The sequence below is a fragment of the Phodopus roborovskii genome, unplaced genomic scaffold (assembly GCF_943737965.1).
Source record: "Phodopus roborovskii unplaced genomic scaffold, PHOROB, whole genome shotgun sequence".
Classification (NCBI taxonomy): Eukaryota; Metazoa; Chordata; class Mammalia; order Rodentia; family Cricetidae; genus Phodopus; species Phodopus roborovskii.
The window spans coordinates 9420982-9434094 of record NW_026126636.1 but is presented as its reverse complement, the minus strand read 5'-3'; the positions used below and the strand labels follow the sequence as shown (position 1 = coordinate 9434094).

Genomic DNA, 13113 nt, shown 5'->3' with positions numbered 1-13113 from the left:
CTCAATATCTGCCCCACATTCTGCTGGGCCCCTGAGGTGGTAGCAAAGTGCTGAAGCGGCTTTCCAGGAGTCTACCGTCCATCCATCAGCTGCGCCCAGGAGTCTACCTACCGTCCATCCACCAGCTGCGCCCCACTACCCCCGGTAGAGGTGGAAACACACAGGGAATCTGAATCCTGTTATGTTGGTTTTGAAGTACTGGAATGCTAATGGGCAAAAGGCAGATTCAGGGAGATGTGGGATTGTGAACAGGACTGTGAAATTGAACTGATTTAGATGCTCTAGGGCTATCTTAACTTTAAAAAAAGAAATCAAAACATATATTTGTCAAATGGAAATAAAAAAGGCTTTGGAATTTTGCTCCCACAGGAGACAAGAGACTGTAGATTCCTTCAGGAATAATATGGATCAGGTTTGATCAAGTGAGACCTCGTGAATCTTTTTTTTGGGGGGGGGTTGAGACAGGGTTTCTCTGTGTAGCTTTGGAGTCTGTCCTGGAACTACCTCTATAGACCAGGCTGGCCTGGAACTCGGAAATCCACCTGCCTCTGCCTCCCAAGTGCTGGGATTAAAGACACCACTGACACCCGGCTATAGACCTCCTGAATCTTGACAGGAGATATCTATCAACAAAGGTTATATAGCTGGTCTTCCCAGGACTTGGTCATAATCTGTTTTATCAGGGACCTCCCCCCCCCAAATGCCTTCACCCAAAGTCAATAGGAAGTAGTCTAGAAAAAATGACATCCACTTTGGCAAGAATTGGATTGTGGGAGGCTTTTGGTTCTCAGATGGGTCATGGATGTTTGTGTATTTTCAGGTGTGTGATTTTTGTTTATGCTGCATTTGGTTAACTCTGTGAAGCTTCGGTTATTTGTCTGGCTAAAACACCTGATGGTCCTAAAAAAGAGCTGAACAGCCAATAGCAAGGCAGGAGCAAGTGTAGGTGGGTTGTCAGGCAGAGAGGATACAGAGAGGGACAAAGAAGGAGGGGAGAGCATTGGGAAAACAGGGAGAGCAGGGTGTCAGGGGCCACCCACCCAGCCAGCCACCCACCCACCCAGCCAGCCACCCACCCAGCCAGCCACCCACCCAGCCAGCCACCCAACCAGCCAGCCAGCCACCCACCCAGCCAGCCACCCAACCACCCAGCCAGCCACCCAACCAGCCAGCCAGCCACCCACCCAGCCAGCCAGCCAGCCAGCCAGCCAGCCAGCCACCCACCCACCCAGCCAGCCAGCCACCCACCCAGCCAGCCACCCACCCAGCCAGCCAGCCACCCAGCCAGCCAGCCACCCAGCCACCCAGCCACCCAGCCAGCCACCCAGCCACCCAGCCACCCAGCCACCCACCCAGCCAGCCACCCACCCAGCCACCCACCCAGCCAGCCAGCCACCCAGCTAGGCATGAAGTAAGAGTTGCAGAAGTAAGAAAGATAAAAACCCAGGGTGAAAAGGTAGAAGAGGTAAATTAGAAATAAGAAACTAGCCAAGCTAAGGCCAAGCACTTATAAAGAAAAAAAAAAAGGCTCAAAAGAGCAAAAACAATAGTAATAGATGTTAGAATTTAGGGGAATACAGGAGAAAAAGACAACTATTTATCTGAGATATTTTGCACTGGTCTGCATTTTAGTATATTGATACAAAACTGAAGTTAATTTTGTTACACTGTATATATGTTTCTACTCTTGTGTGGGGTATTGTGTTATGCAACTGATTTAAAAGCGCAATGTACAATTAAGAAATGAGAATAGTGGCTAATTTATACTATTTGAACTTTTAGTCACATTAGGTGTGTTTTCATGGATAGACAGACGTATTTTAGACAGCTTATATTCAGACACTTCAGGGACCTATAGACTACAGTGTCTATATTTAATAACCTAATGTTTTTCAAGACCATGAAACACATCAGCTTCTGGCAGCACCAATTTATTTCATAAAAGGATGATAGCATTGAAGATACTACAAAGGAGTTGTTTTGTTTTTTTTTTTTTTTCATTGTGGCAAGGTGAACCATTAGGGCAACAAACTGCCTTTGCCTTGACTGCTTGACAGTGTGCTGTATAAACTTTGTATGTAGGACCCACAGGAAAGGAACTCCTGAACTTTGCCAAAACAAGACAGGACAGTCCTTCAAAACCCCTGCTTCACAGATGAGTCTGCCAGACATTCGGCAGGACACAGAATTTGCCAATACAAGTTAGGAGAGTCCTTCAAATTTCCTGCTCCACTAAAAAGTCTGCTAGGTATTCTGGGCCTGTAGGCTGAAAATGGATGATCCATTTGGGCGACTGTCCAGGCAGCAAGATGTCTCTTTTGTTATGTAATATTGTAGGGTAAAGTCAAAGAAAACCATCCTGACCCTGAAGTCAGAGCCAACCAAAGGAACACACCCTGAGCCTGAACACAGAGCCAGTGAAAGAAACACCTTGGTCCTGAAACCAGAATCAATGAAGCCCTTCTGCCTGTTCATTTAGCAGGTGCCCTCCTCCACCCTGGCAAAGGCAGCCACTCTCTCTGATTCGTCCTTCTCAAATAAATCTTTCTTGAATTGGGGTGAAGGCCTTCTTTCCCTGCAGTAGAGCTGCATATCTTCTGGGAAGCTCCCTTAGCTGTTAAGAGAAAAAATAAATAAATAAATGAATAAAATAAATGACACCTCTCTTGGGAAAGTCCCTTAGGAGCAGAGCAGAAGTTATCAACCCAGAGCAGATTGCTACATTTCTGCAGGGGTTTCCGCTTTAGCAGAGTGAGGCAGAAGTAGCAACATCTGAGGCTGGAGCTGAAAAGAAAGAGGTTGATCTGCTGGGAAACTCCCATGAGGTACAGAGCCGGGCTCAGCTGTAACAGCTCTTTATCTCCCAAAGAGCAGAATTGCCACATATTTCGGGGAGAACAACCCCACTGGACCCCAACTTCAGGTATAGCTTAACACCCTGAAAAGTCAGGGTACCTCACCGCTGTAGTTATCCAGGATATCTCCCTTCATAACTGTAGGTATAACCTGACTTCTGACAACTCAGGATACTCTTCCCCCAGAACTTCAGTTATCCAGGAAGTCTTTCCCTCCAGAGCTGTAACACTTGCAAATATTACATCCTTCTGGGTATTTGAGGGACTTAAAGACTGAACTAAAGCTATAGTTTTCCTTAGTTATGACAGAAAGTAAATTAGGTATAAAACTTTTGAGTCACTAAGATGGGATGGATGGTGGAATGTTTTCTTAACTGCTGAGCCAACTCTCCAGCTCCCTGGTGGAGTGCTTTCTCTGAATTTGCTAAATACAAACGTAATTCTTACTTGATGACGTTTTGTTGAATTTTATTTTACTATGTTAAACTTAAAACCTTTCATTTTTATTTAGACAAACGGGGGACGTATTGTGGAGTATTATTTTAAGGTGTGTTACATTTGTTTATGCAGTGGAACATTTGTCTTTAAAGATGCAAAGATATGTTGCATTCTTTTACATTGCATTTGTTTAACTCTGTGAAGCTGCACCACTTTGCCTGTCTAAAACATCTGATGGTCAAATAAAGAGCCGAACGGACAATAGCCCAGGGGCAAAAAGAAGACTGAATAATTAAAGAAAATAAGTGCCTGGCTGGAAACAGGCCAGTAAAGCCAGGCACTTATAACTAATAGTAAGATTCTAGGAGCTTTTATTTGGGGAGTTTTTATTTGGGAGCTGGATGATGTTGCCCCCAAAGAGTGAAAAGAGTAAAATCAGCCAACTACAAGAACCTATGCCAGATCCTCACAATTGTTTGCAAGTCATTTCAGGGGACGTGACACCCTCTTCTGGCTTCCGTAGGAACTACAATCACATGGTGAATATACATATATTCAACTATTTAAAATTTCTTCTTCCTCTTCTTTCTGTATTCCAAGGTCCTCCGCGCTATTTTTTATTATTTTTTTTTAAATAGAAAACCTTATTACACTGGGTGCATGGTAGCTCTGTTCAGTTTGCTTTGCTTGAGATTCCTTGAATGTCACATTTGAAAAGTTTCCCTTTTCCAAGATTACAAAGGGGGTAGAGACTGGAGCGCTGAAGATACATGGCTCTCGGTAGGATGCAGACTGAGAATCCCCTAAACTCGGTGACCCATGCAAATGGTCTCGAAGGGAGCACACTGCCTGGAAGGAGTTCCTGCAGATGCCAGGAACTGTAGGCCAGAAGACCCAAGCCTCCTCTGACACACTCTAGAAAGGCGCCGTTTAACACAGCCTTCCACAAAAAGATGGAAAAGCTTGTGGTGAAAAGATTTTTATCTTCAGAAACGGACCTGGAAGTTGTGACATTTAATCCAGTTTTCTCATAGTAGCACTTCCCCTATCGAAAAAAAAAAAAGCAAGGAGGAACCTTGGGAATTCTGGGAAATGTAGTCCACCACACTCCCATTCCCAGGATACGAAGATGATTTCCGCTGCAGGAGGCTTGGAGGGCCGCGCTATTCTTGTCGTGACTTTTGGGAAATGTAGTCCGAGAAGACACGGTATTCACGCAGAACCTCCTCTGCAGCAGTCTGTGTGTCGCCTCCGCTTCCCCGGGGAATTCTGGGAAGTGTAGTCCAGCGGCCTGTGCGGGAAGAGTCGCTTCCGCCCCAGGTGTGCGAGGCCGCGGCCTGTGTTTCTCTCGGAAAGGTGAGCCGTCCCTGCGCTGTCCCCTGCCGCATGTGCCGGGGACTTTTCGGGTCGCCGCGGGCGGTGGCCACGAGGCGTGGACCCTGGGGAAGGAACTCTGCCTCCGAAGGGCAGGGCGCGGGTGGGCTTTGAGTGAGCCTGCCCGAGCGCGCCGCGGTTGCGCACACTGACTCGGGCCTGGCAGGGGCTGGCGGTCACCAGGATGGTGCGGGTCCCGGCCCCGTCGCAGCCCCGCGCCCCCTCCCGCAGCCCCGGCCACTGCCAGCGGTGCCATCTCGCAGCCTGGGACATTGTGCTCCGAGTGCTTGCCCCGTTGCGGAGAAGCACCCCGGTCCCCGGGAGCTGCAGGGACCCACGGATGCTCCCAGAGCTCCTGCTGCAGGGTCCCGGCCCCAGCCTGCCCTCTGCCAGACCCTAAACGACTCGGGTGTGGATTCTCGTGGAGACAGTCGTCCCCAGCTGTTGCCTCCAGTGCCCACTGTGACTTCTGGGGGGCGGGTGTTGATGGAGCCCGGTGCCCCCCCCCCACACACACATCTTGCCTTCGTAACCCTGGATTTGAAAAAGACTCAGGGGAGAGAGGCAGCAGAACGCGGCGTGGTTGTCTGAGTGAGAAATGATCCCGTAGTCTCAGGCCTTTGAATAAGTGGCCCAGAGGTAGGGGAAGGGGATGCTTCTGGAGGTTTGGCTTTGCTGGGGAAAGTAGTCATGGGCTCGAGGGGCTGGTGAGGCTCTGAGGACGGAAGGTTTTACTTCGCCGCAGTTTGCTCTCTCTACTTCGTGCTTTGGGTTCAAGATGGGAGCTCCCAGATCCCTGCTCCTGATGCCACGCCTGCCACCTGTTGTCATACTGTCCCTACCGTCAGGGAACCCTCTGGAACCTGAAAGCCGAAGGCATAAAACATGCATCTTTCTTAGCTGTAGAATGTATTGTCTATAGCAGAGCACATGCAATGTAAACAGTTTCTGTATTTCGCAAGTAGGAAGATTTTTATTCTTAAATCTATCATGTATACAATGCTCTGTCTGAATGTAACCCTGCACACAAGAAAAGGGCACCAGATCTCATTACAGATGGTTGTGAGCCACCATGTGGTTGCTGGGAATTGAACTCAGAACCTCTGGAAGAGCAGCCAGTGCACTTAAACTCTCCTGCCCCACACGTAGGTTTTAAATGGTAGTATTAAACACGGTGCAGGGCCACTGAGATGGTTTGACAGGAAAAGGCACCTGCAGCCAAGCCTGCCGACCTGAGTTCAATCCCAGGACCCACATGTTAGAAGGAGAGAACCAACTTCAATAATTGTCGTCTAACCTCTGTAGATGTGGTATAATATGTGCATGGCCACACAATAAGTAAATAAAATTTAATTTTAGCAATCTAAAATACACATTGTGAACAAAGAGATGTGTTTGTTGCAATCCAAGATGGACCAAACAAATTCTGAAGCTAAGAAATGAGTGAACTTGTAAAAATACATACATACACAATACACACATACACACACACACACACCAGCCCAAATGGAAGCAGACAGTGAGTAAGGGAAATAAAATCTGGGAGGAGAAATCACAAGAAGAATACATTGGTGGGCTGAAGTCCAGCCACCTCAGTAGTTACAGGACGCCAACTGTTCTGGTTTTACAACGTTGCTGTGATAAAATCCTCTGAGGAAAAGCAGCACAGAAGGGAAAGTTTATTTCAGCTGACAGTTCCAGGTTCTGGGCCATCATTGTGGGAAAATCCCAGCAGGAGCTTGAAGCAGCTGGTTGCATCATACCCAGAGTCAAGAGAAGAAGAAATTTATGCATGCATGCATGCATTCATGCTTGCTTGCTGACTTCTGCTCAGTTGAGTTTCTCTGCTCTTTTCCAGTTCAGAACCCCTTGCCTAGGGAATAGTGCCTCCTACAGTGGGCTGTGTCTTCCCACATCCATCAGTTAAGTTAACCCCACAGATGGGCTGGGGAGATGGCTCAGAGGTTAAGAGCACTGGCTGCTCTTCCAGAGGTCCTGAGTTCAATTCCCAGCAACCACTTTGCAGCTCACAACCATGTATAATACTGATACTCTCTTCAGGCTTGTAGACTGTGTATACATAGAGCACTCGTACCCAATAGCAATACAAAAATATTAAGAGAAAAAGATGCCCACATGCTAAGCTAGATGATCCATTATTGATATTCAGTTTCCAGGTGATTCTGGGTTGTTTCAAGTTGGTAATTAAAATCAAATGTCACACTAATAAACCAAATACAATTTTTTGTAAAAAAGAGTAAAGATTGGGGCTAGTCATGGTAGCACATCCGGAGTCCCTCACTGGGAATTCTAGGCATGTACTCTATCACTGAGACGAGCCTCCAGCCCCTCCCTGGGGATTCTAGGCAATTTCTTTCTATCCTGGGCCTATAGCCGCCTTGCCCAAAATAAACACACATAAGCTTATATTAATTTATAAACTCTTGGCCAAAGCTAGAGCTTCTCACTGGGTAACTCTTAATTATTAATCCATAACTAGTAATCTATGTATTTCTACATGGCCTTATCTTACCAGAGAACGCCTGGTGCGCTGTATCTTCCTGGTGTCAACATGGCGTCTCTCCACGGTTTCTCTCCACCTCTTCTCCTCACAAGTCTCCTCCTCTGGCAGCCCGGCCTACACTTTCTGCCTGCCTACTGGCCATCAGTGTTCTATTCATCAACCAATAAGAGAAAAATATATACAGAAGGTCTTCGCCCATTGGCGCATATTCCATCCTCTCGCTGAGTCAGGGGGCAGGGGCAATTCTCTGATGCAGAGTAGAATTCATTTCTGGGCAGTCATAGGCACATAGGGATTTTTATTCCTTACAGTAGCTGTCCACTCCTGGGGCACAGAATCCCAGCAGCCCTCAACCCTGAGTGCCAGCACTGTAACAGCCTGTTTGCAGATGACAGAATTGAAACGTAGAAGGTTAATGAGCTTAAGGCTCAGGTTACTCAGTGGGGGCATACTAGCACCATGCACCTTTTAAAAATGACTAATATTTATTTAGTGTCTGTGTGTCCAGAAGCAGGTGTCCAAGGACAACCTGTGGAAGCCAGCTGCCTCCTTCCATGCGGGCCCTGGGGATTAAACTCAGGTCATCTAGCTTGGCAGGAAGCACCCTTACCTGCTGAGCCATTTCAGCCCATTACCAGTTTCTGAGCATTGGCATTTTGTCCCTTGATGCTACTTGGAGCCAATACATTTCATTACTCCCCTTCACCACATTTCCCAGGATGGGTGTGAACATTTGGGAAGGCTTTTCCTGCCTATAGCCTAGGGTGGACATCCCGGGGGAGCTGGACCGTGGCCCGTGTGCCCTACTTTGCAGCACATGTATGTGCCTGCCCCTGGAGGCGAGGGGCATCTTGACCTCCCCTGGACCAAGTTGTATTTCCCCTCTCATGTGTCTGTCCTGTCCTGCCTTCCCAGGCCTCCACCATTTCCTAGAAAAGAGGAGGAGAAAATGGCCGAATTTCAGGTGAGTTGATTTTCATCTGTGTTACATGCTCTTAATTATGGTTTCTGTTGCTGTGAAGAGACACCACGACCCTGGCAACTCTCATCAAGGGAAACATTTTATTGGGTGACTACAGTTCAAAGCTTGGTTCATTATGAGGGGGTGGCAGTCAGTCACTGTCATGGTAAGGCATGTATGGGGACCATGTATGGTGGATCATGGCGGATCCTATATGACAGGTGAGGTTGACCGAGGCAGAGGGACAAATATGCCAGGTAAACAGAGCTTATGTGAGAAGTTTTATTCCGAAGGGGAGGAACGGGGAAAGAGGTAGAGAGACATGGACACAGAGAGAGGACAGAAGAGAAGAGGGAGACAGGAAAAGTCCTGTCTGCTCCAGGGGAGCAGCGGGAAAAATAGAATAAGTGTGCAGGGGCCTTCCTTTTAAAGTGAGTGCTTTCTGCCAGGTGGTAGGGGCAGGCCAGCATGCTGCCTGAATCCTTACATCCATGGTTCTGGGAAGGAGCTGAGAGTTCTACATCTTGACCCACAGGCAACAGGACACTGTGCCATATTGGGCGTGACTTGAGCATGTGAGACCTCAAACCCGCCTGCACACGACACACTTCCTCCACCAGGGCCACACCCCTCATAGTGCCCCTGCCTATGGGCACTATCTGCTGATGTAACATGGGATTGGACAAACTTTCCACGCGCAATGGTCTTCATTCAAAGTCTTCCGACGCTGTCGCATGGAGCTGAGATGACCCCACCATTTGCACTGAGTTGTTCCCCACCCACAAACGTGGACTTTCCTGGGGCACCCCACAGTTTGATATTGCCATGTCCATTTCCCTATGGAGAACCTTGACTCAAAACACAGGCAGGCTGGCCTGTCATTCGGCAGAGACCCTAGCATCCCAAGTGATGCCAGTGAAGTCATGAACAGCAGTCTGAGAGACCTGTCAGTTATGTGACATTCTAGAGACTCAACTGTGTGTGTGTGTGCATATATGTATGTATATATATGTGTGTGTATATATATGTGTGTGTATATATATACATACAGTTAAGTGACATTCTAGAGACTCAACTGTGTGTGTGTGTGTATGTGTGTGTGTATACACACATGCATATACACCAGTGCACCTATGTCCCTTAGGTGACAGCTGAGATACTTTATTGCCTTTTTATTTTATTTCATTCTTTTTATTTTACTTTAAGATTTGTATATTTTTATTTTATATATGTGAGTGTCCTGCCTGCATTTACATTTGTGCAACCTGTGTATGCCTGCTACCCATGGAAGCCAGAGAAGGCATCAGGTCCCCTAGAACTGGAGTTACAGACTGTTGTGAGCTGTCATGTGGGTGCCAGGGACCAAACCTGGGTCCTCTACAAGAGCAGCCGGTGCCCTTAACCACAGAGCCCCTCCCTGGTTCTTTCATGACAATTTCTGACACTCTGGGGACACATACACACACACACATACACACGCGTGTGCACATGCATGCACACGCGGGCACACACACACAGGTACATTTTAAAAAGAAATGGTTAATATGCGGAAAAAGAATAATTATTACTCAATAGACTTAATTGCTGCGCTCCAGATTCAGTGAGGATATACTGGCTTATGAAGCAAGGTGGAAAGGGTTGGGAAGATGGCTCAGCAAGAATTCTTTCTTGCACACAATCCCGATGACCTGAATTCAGTCCTTGAAATGAATGTAAAAAGACAGATGTGGGTGTGCACATCTGTAACCCCACTCTGGAGGGAGCAGGTGAACCAGCAGGAAGCTGGCAGCTTAGCTGCCTAGAATACACAGCCCGGCAGAAGCAGCAGGAGAAGCTGTAGCTTACTCTGGTTCTGCAAGGATGAGGGCCAGGACCAACTCCTTAAAGACCTCCACATACAACCCATGTGTGCATAGATACATGTACATGCACACTCACAGACTCACACGTGACTGCATGTACACGCAGGCACACATGAATGCATCCACAAGGATGCACCACACATGTGAAACACATATGTGTACCATGCACCTATGCACACGCACACATGTACACACAAGGATTTCTTTGCAGTCCTCATGGGTGGATCCAGCAGATGGAAGGCAGAGATCGGTACCTCTGCCTGAGAGGCTCTGAGTCCCACACAGCTTCTCCCTGCCCATCTTCTCAGCACCACCGCTTGTGTAGTCATACCCATGTGTTTGGTGTCTCAGGGGATGGTGACGTTCAAGGACGTGGCTGTGGTGTTCAGCGAGGAGGAGCTGGAGCTGCTGGACGCTGCCCAGAGGAAGCTGTACCGGGAGGTGATGCTAGAGACCTTCAGGACGCTGCTGTCAGTGGGTGAGGCTGGGATCTGGGTTTCCCCGAGGACTGGGTCAGGGACCGGCTGTGTGGGGGCCCGGGGCCTCCTGGCCTCATTCTCTGAGCACCGGAGGTGCCTCGTGGCTCCGTCCACCTTCTTTTGAGCTGTGCATGAGAGTTTTGTCACCTTGACACAAGCTAGAGTCGCCTGGGCAAGGGACCTCAGGTGAGGAGACAGTTCCCTCAGGTTGGCCTGGGGCAGTCTCTCTGGCATTTTTTTGACCAGTCCTTGCTGTGATTGTGGCCCGGGCCCCTGTGGGTGGTGTTGGCCCTGCCAGGTGGCTCCGAGTTGTGTGAAGAGCAAGCCAGTCAGTAGCACCCTCCATTATAGCCCAGGCTAGACCGTTCTCAAACTCACTGTGTAGGTGAGGGTGGTCTGGAACCTCTGCTCCGCCTGCCTCTACCTGCCAGGTGCTCCATACCCAGCTCTTTGTTTATGTAGTTTTGACAAAGGAGACGTGATCAATTGTTTGCTTTCCTGTTTTCTTCCATAGCACATGAGCCCTTCAAACCGGGTCTGATAGCCCAGCTGGAGACTGAAGAGAAGATTGGCATGGTGGAGGCCCGGGGAGGTGGGTTCTCAGGTGGGAGCTGCTGGGTCAGCGGGTGGGAGGACTTTCCAGAACTCAGGGCAGGGCATTCATCTCTCCCCTTACTCTCCACTGATTCCCCACTTCATAAGTAGGATAATGGGGTTTACAGCGCTCAGAGCAGGGCCCTGAGATGGCTTCATGAATACGGGTGCTTGTCACCAAGCCGGAGACGCAGCTTCCATCCCTAGATCCCATGTGGTGGAAAGAGGGAGAAAACTAACTCTCAGGTTGTCATCTGACCACCTCAGTCATGGCAGGGCTGGAGCACACTCATAGAGTCCCCACACACACAGACCACACACACACAGACACACAGACACACGCACACACATACATACACACACACAGACCACACACACACAGACACACAGACACACGCACACACATACATACACACACACAGACCACACACACACCACACAAACACAGACCACACACACCACACACACACAGACCACACACACACACACACACACTCACACACACCACACACACACACCACATACACCACACACTCATGCTCACAGAAGACAAAGAAATTTTTTTTGCTTTGGGAATGTCCCCTTTTGTTTCCTCTCTGGATCACTCCACAGTCGAGGATAAAGAGACCATGACATGCTTAGAGTTCACTAGACATTTTGAATGGGGCCATATTTGATATCCAGATTCTGTTAGGAAAAACCCACATCTCTGTGAGTTTGAAGCCAGCCAGATCTACAGAGCAAGTTCCAGGACAGCTATGGCTGTTGCACAAAACAGAATAAAAAAAAAAAAAAAAAGAAAGAAAAAACCCATATCCTTTGTTGTTGTTGTTGTTGTTTTGGAGACTGTTTGTTTGTATATCCCTGGCTGTCTTGGAACTCGCTCTGTAAATCAGACTGGCATCGAACCCTCCAGAGATCCTCCTGAATGTTGTGATTGAAGGCAAGATCTTAAGGTACCCAGAGAGCCATGATTTTGTGGCTTCTGTGTGTGTATCAGGTGTTTTGTAAGTAACCATAGAAACAGTATGATGTGTCAGTCTCCTGCTGTGAGGCAAGTGCTAAATCCCAAAGTCTTTCAATAAAGTGTTCACTTGTGCATTTGTCTGGATTCTCATCCTCATAGGAAGCAAGTACGGGCATGCTGTGGAATTTAACTCCTGTTGTCCCAGAGTGCTCTGCGCCTGTCAGACCTGGCCACATGGTGCAGGCGTGCTACCCAGGGGACAGGATTCCATGAAACGATGTCCAGAGAGGAACACTGAGTCTCAGAACCAAGGAGATTCTCCTTGCCTGGTGTGTGCAGGCATGCCAGTTCAGATTTCTGAAGATGGGAACTACGTGCTGCCTCCTGAAGATGATGAGTCTGCCTCTATGAAAAATCAAGGGTTTCCTTCACTGAGCGCCAAGCAGTCTTTGTGGGAGTCACATCTCCGTAGGGCGTGTAATTGTGCATGGGAAGGTCAGCACACGTTCACGAGAAACCACTTGTGTAGGTGTGACATCATCAGCTGGTTCCCATGCCGCAGTGACAATGAGGGGTTACACAGAAAGGGGGAGAGCCATAGTTTCCATGACTACAGAGGAGAGACCATGGAGGTGCCCTCACTTAAGCAGGACTTGATGAAAGCAGGGCCCGAGCCCTGCCCGGGTCCCGAGGGTAGAAAAGCCCGGAGTCATGGCAACAGTGAGGACCACAGCTGTCTCTCACATCAGCAGTTCCTCTCAGGAGGGAAGGCCTGGACACACAGTTCACGTGGAAAGAGCTGTCACGACAGGTCAGCCCTTCACATCCATCACAGTGTGGAGACTGGAGATGAAGGTGCTGCTGAGGGTCCTCCTCTGTGTTCCCCTCTGAGAGCGTGTGCGGAGCAAGCACTGTGCCAGTCCAGTGAGAACATCCACCCTGACTCCCCTCCTAACGCTTGTGGGTGTGCCCGCCCAGGCGGCACCTCCCAGAACTGCAGCATCCCCCGAGAGAACGTCTGATTGTTGTTTACACTGTAATAGTGGTTTTAGGGCCCAC

At 48.6% G+C, this 13113-nt stretch overlaps 1 protein-coding gene across 1 annotated transcript in view; it reads left to right on the top strand.

Moving 5' to 3' along the window:
- LOC127238857 (zinc finger protein 180) overlaps positions 1 to 13113 on the top strand; it is a 36679-nt gene that overhangs the window by 20300 nt on the left and 3266 nt on the right. The gene's annotated exons all lie outside the window — the stretch shown is intronic.